General features: G+C 40.9%; 1 pseudogene; it reads left to right on the top strand.

Moving 5' to 3' along the window:
• The first annotated feature begins 4825 nt into the window (after positions 1–4825).
• LOC116814232 (barrier-to-autointegration factor-like) lies at positions 4826–5087 on the top strand (annotated as a pseudogene).
• Positions 5088–5952: the final 865 nt, after the last annotated feature.

The raw sequence follows: 5952 nt of genomic DNA, 5'->3' as shown, positions 1-5952 counted from the left end.
GGGAGTTGAATTCCACATCCTTGAGGGCGGAATACCTAAATAAATGATTTGGAATTCTTCTGCAAGAGAGATTTGTCTCTTCTCCTCCATTTATTCCTTTATTCAATTATTTCTTTATGTAATAAAATCATGAATATTTATTTTATATGTTGCATTATAAACCAACAGTACTTTTTAAGAAATCAAGTTGTTCCAGGCTTGGCCATTAGGACCTCTGTGCCCTTTGACATAGCCCCACCAATGTAGGGTGGTTTTGTCTTTTGGTTTTGGAGCATTTTCTTACTTTTTGGCACTGTAAGATGCTCCAGGCTGATCTTGTGTATTTCCTGTCGTAAAATCAGCCATTTCTCAAAGGAACACTTGTTCCTTTTATCGGTGAATGGTATCAGCAACCAAGATCTGGGTGATAAAGTGTGTCTTGCTGCAGGGGAATTGTTGCTCTAGGCCCTTTCAGCTGACAGAGCAAAGAAATATGTGTGTATATTAACCAAGGCATATACGCACATCAATAATATTTCTATATCTTATCATCTATATCTCTATTAAATTAAACATAAGTTCATACTAATTAAGAGATATTTTTATTTTATAGTATTTTGTACTATTTGAGGTGATTTTTTAATAGATCAATTTGTTAGTCAGTCATTTTAAAAGAAATTATGTTTGAAATGCCCTAGTAATAAGATAAATTATATATGTGTATGTCTTGATAGTTGTGGATTACTAGATGCAAAACAAATGGTCTATTGGTATTGTTTGTTTGTTTGTTTGTTTGTTTTAGAGACAGGATCACACTCTGTCACCCAGGCTGGAGTGCAGTGGTGTGATGATAGCTCACTGCAGACTCGATCTCCTGGGCTCAAGTGATCCTTCCACCTCAGCCTTCCAAATAGCTGGGATTACAGGCATACACCACCATACCTGGCTAGTTTTTAATTTTTTGTAGAGATGGGGTCTCACTATGTTGCCTAGGCTGGTCTTGAATTCCTGGTCTCAAGTGACCCTTCCAACTTGGCCTTCCAAAGTGCTGGGGTTTATAGGCGTGAGCTACCGCGCTTGGCCCCTGTATAAAAATTTTGTGAATCAAACTTCTTTAAATATGCTAGGAGAATTAGATGATTAAGATAACTCACATGAGTTATTCTTTTATTAAATAAAGAATGAGGCCAGGCCCAGTGACTCATGCCTATAATCCTAGCATTTTGGGAGGCTCAGAAGGAGGACTACTTGAGCCCAAGGGTTTAAGACCAGCCTGGGCAACATAGTGAGACCTCAACCCTAAATAAATAAATAAGCCAGACATGGTGGGGTACATCTGTAGTCCCAGCTACTTGAAGAGGCTAAGGTGGGAGGACCACTTGAGCCTGGGAGTTCGAGGCTGCAGTGAGTTGTGATTGCACCACTGCACTCCAGCCTGGGTGACAGAGTGAGACCCTGTCTCAAAAAAAAAAAAAGAAAAAAAAGAATGATCACCACATGCTTTCGTATGTTGCATGACACCTCAACGTGGTAAAAAATGAATTAGTTCCTTCTTCCAACCCCATTTTTTAACCTACTTCTCTTCTTGGCTTTCCCGTCTTGGTGAATGGCATCCCATCCATCCCATTGCCCAAGCCAGAAATGTAGCAGCCACTTCGATTCCTTCTTCTCCGTTATCTTTCATGTCATCTATGGTCAAGTCCACATTTTGAATAGCTCTCCAGTTCTGTCTGCTTCTGTCCCTTTCCACTGCTACTGCCTAGGGTCAGCTTAGGGTTACCCCAAAGCAATAGCCTCCTCTTTGCCTCTTCTCTTGTTCTGCTCACAAATTATTCTCCAAAGCAGCCTCCAAAAGTCTAAGAAATGCAAATCAGGTCAGGTTCCTCCTTAGTTTAAAATCTTTCAAAGGCTCTCCATTGCCATTAGCCCCATCTTACTATGCACCCTTGGCACTGAGCTCTCTTTTATCTCTGGACCTGGTGACTTGCTTCTTCCTCTGCCTGGAACTCTTTCCCCCTTTCTCCGTCCCTCGCTTCTTAGTTTAGCTGTCCCTTTGATAGTTAATTCCCTAATAACCAAAGGCAAGTTTAGATTACCTTCCTACATATAACCTTAGCACTCTTAACTATGTGTGTACTTATCACACTGAAGGGTACTTGTCTGAATCCAGTATTAGACTATAAACTTCCTGAAGGTAAGGAGTTTGTTTGTTTTTACAGAGACAGGGTCTTGCTTTGTTGCCCAGGCTAGAGTACAGTGGTGTGATCCTAGCTCACTGGAGCCTCGCCCTCCTATGCTCAAGCCATCCTCCTGCCTTGGCCTCCTGAGTAGCTGGGACTACAGGCACATGCCACTGTGCCCGGCTAACTTTTAAATTTTTGTTAGAGATGAGGTCTCGCTATGTTGCCCAAGCTGGTCTTGAACTCTTGGAATCAAGCAATCTTCCCACCTCAGCCTCCCAAAGTGCTGGCATTACAGGCGTAAGCCACCACCCTCAGCTAGTAAGGACTTTTTAAAGAATATAGTGGAGACATGTTTTCTCAGTTTCAGTCCTAGCTCTACCATTTTCTACCTGAGTGACCTTGAGCAAGTTATTTAGCTTCCCTTGACTCAATTTTATCATCTTTTAAATAAGACTATGTGAGAATAGTACCTATCTCATAATGTTGGTGTAAAAAATAGTTGCAATGCCTGACACATAGTAAGTACTTGATAAATGCTAACTATTATAATTGAGGTCTGGAGCCCTGGGAGCAGTTTAAGTTACATCTTGGTATATTTTGAGCTTCATTCCAAAAAAAAGGTACATGAGTATATGTATATGCTATTTGATGTTGCCAGGAATAGCTAATTTTATCTGTCAAAAATTTCTTCCTAGCACACTCTTTTGAGTCACGGATTTTGGCTTTTAAGTAAGCTAAAGGTTGTTAATTGGGAGAATGGCCAGAAAAACTTATCCACAGCTTTCGAATCACATGTTGAACAAATCTGGCATCACAAGCGTCAAGCTGCCTTCTGTTTCTAATCATTTTTCTTTCTAATTTAGTTTCTCCCACCCAAAGAAATTATAATTTATTTTCATTGCAGAGTCCATGAAAGATGTCACAAGATGTAAAAGCAATTATTTTCAAGAGGATGAAACTCATATTTGCTGAACATCGCAGTTGGCTTCATGCCAAATGCTAAGCAGTAGCAATACTTCCCTGGATTGAGACAACGTGTTACTGATCTGAGAAGGCTGGCAAAAGTTTTGGCTGAGAAAACCTTTCTTCTCTTTTATATCTCTAAAATTCTTTAAAAATGAGCGTGCGTGCATGCGCATGTGCACGCGCGCGCGCGCGCACACACACACACACACACACACACACACACACACAGAGTGCAGCATCTTAATTATGCAAGGTTCATAAGACCATGCAGGTCAGTGGCCTGGGCCATGAAAGTTTTGAACCCAAGCCATGTTACAAAATAGACTTCCTTGTGGGAGTTTCACTTTTCTTCCTTACGTTTCACTTTTCTTTTCTAAGCTTTTCTTTCTTTTCATTTCCAACGTCTACTTCTTGCCCCCTTACTGTAACCTTAAGAGAATAACCTCTTTGCTCTTGATTTCCCCTATTTGGTCTTTCTCTTACATATCTTACGGTTTTCTAAGTTTAGGCATCTCTCCCTGCTTAGAAGTTCCTATAAAATGATGTAAATCAGGAAATAACCTTTTGTCAACCCTAAAGCCTATATCTTGTAAAACAATAAAATGTTTACAAAAAAAATTACAAGTATAGAAAAGAACAAAAGTCAGGAACAATGCTGTTTATTCCTCCTCTCTATTTATCCAAATCTATTCATCAAGCCTTACATCACAACCTCCTTTTTCTCCAGGATGTATCACCAGCATCTCCCCTGGACTGAACACTCTTTCCTCAGAGATTTTACTATATTTTTATTTCTACTACAGATTCGATATTATCTTCTAGTTATGCCAGTTCCTTCTGGGTTTATGTTAATTCCCAGCAGAAATAAGTTTCTTGAGGGCTAATCCTTATCTGTGACCTTGGGCAAGTTTTCTAACCTTTCTTACAAGTATTAGTAAGTAATAGTCATTCATTACATTGTCATAATAATGAAATACCATGATGGAACTTTCTGGGCCATAGTAATGAGCTCAATAAAGTTAAATCCTTTCCCTTTTCTCCTTCGTTTTGTGGTCTCCTCCATGGTGCCCATTGCCATCCAGTGGGAGGTGATATAGAGCACTGATTCAAAATATGGGCTGGAGTTTGATTCCCAGCTTAGTCACTCCCTAAGGAATTTAGGAAGCATACTCAGTCTCTTGTCAACTTCAAGTAATCAAAAGGGTTAGAATCTAGTTTAAAGAGAGTTTATTCAAGCACAAAGTTGAGGATGGCCGCTTGGGAAGCACAGCTTCCAAAAAAATGAAAGTCAGTGTTCGCAAGTGTAGAAGTTTGGGCTTATTTACATAAATAAGTTTGGGGAGCTTCACAAAATTTCAACCCTTTCTATATAAGGCTTTATCTTATTAGTTACAGCAGTCTTTTTCTTTTCAGGAAAGGTAATTTTACATTCCACACTGAAGATGTAACAGTCATGGAGTCTTTTGCACCATCTGGTCTGAATTAGGTACAGGACAATAAAAGAGGAGGATAATCTATAACAAAGATTAGTGATCGGAAGGAGAGAGGATCTGGACTCTGGTCTCTCCTAGTCATTTACAGAACACAAACAATGAGGAACAAAGTTAATCCATAGTGTAAAAAGCATATTGGCCGGAGAGGCCTCTTGTAGAAGGTACCGTTATGGGAACTGGAGCTGCTGATTAAGCTTGATTAAGATGACAACCTTCCGAAAGCACTGAGGCTTCACAGCAGAGCCTATGGGGGAAAAGCAGTGGGGAGCCTGGCCGGTATTGGCGAAGTGCTGGGCAAGAAGCTGGAGAAAAGGGGCTTTGACAAGGACTGTGTTGTCCTTGGCTGGTGCTAAAGAAAGAGGAAGACCTTGCCCAGGTATGGCTGAAGGACACATGTAGCACCAAAGCCAAGTATCCCCAGGACTGCTTTGGATGCCTTCAAGAGTGGTGTGACGCCTTCTTGTGATGCTTTCTGGGACGCCCTCAATGCCCAGCCCCAGCATTGCGTCTCCAGAGTTTGCAGCCAAGTGGCAGACTCCTCCTCTGTCCTCTACAAAGGAAATGATTGCTGTTGTTGTGCTTGTGTCCAATGGATTCCAGGGGTGTTTTGAGAGTTTTCTCCCCTAACCATTTCAACTTTTTTGCATTTCTAACTTTTTCATGCACCTCCCTTCCTTTTCCTCTGCCAGTTCCCTGGTGACACTTGCCAACTTTCCTGATGGATTTCTGGCCCCGTCCCTCACCCCTACCCTCACTTCTAGTGTTTCACGCCATTTGGTTCCTTTTTTTCACAGAACAGTCATGGTCTCTGTGAAGATTTTTAGATCAATAAAGTCAGCGGCTATAAAAAAATAAAAAACAGAAGGTACAGCCACAAGCTACATGGCACAGACCACAGTCACATCTCACTCAAAGCTTAAAGTGTTTTATGGGGTTTGAACAGCGTTTTAACTTTTATTTATCTTCACATTTCCCCCTTTTCATCAAGATCTTTCGAAGAAAGCACTGCAGATGATCTCAATAGTTTTGACTGCTTTTATGTTCAGGAGTTTCATCCCCCATCACTAGGAAAGCTCATTCCTAGGATGTTACGTTCCATACTGAGGCGGGATTGGATTTCTTAAGGAAGCCAATATCTGGGAGATCTCAGATATCACAAATATATATGAAAAGTAAGTTGAGCCCTCAGTGTATCCCTGAGGCATGACTGTCCATTGTACTGTCTGTTCTCCCAAGTGAAGGCAAAGAGAAATTGACTGTCTTCATCCACAGGAATACTAAAACATGCACTGCATAAATCTATCACAGTAAAAAACTCACCTTCAGCGGGG

The sequence above is a fragment of the Hylobates moloch genome, unplaced genomic scaffold, assembly GCF_009828535.3.
Source record: "Hylobates moloch isolate HMO894 unplaced genomic scaffold, HMol_V3 SCAFFOLD_1, whole genome shotgun sequence".
In the NCBI taxonomy this organism is placed as follows: domain Eukaryota; kingdom Metazoa; phylum Chordata; class Mammalia; order Primates; family Hylobatidae; genus Hylobates; species Hylobates moloch.
This window is presented reverse-complemented; position numbering and strand designations above follow the sequence as displayed.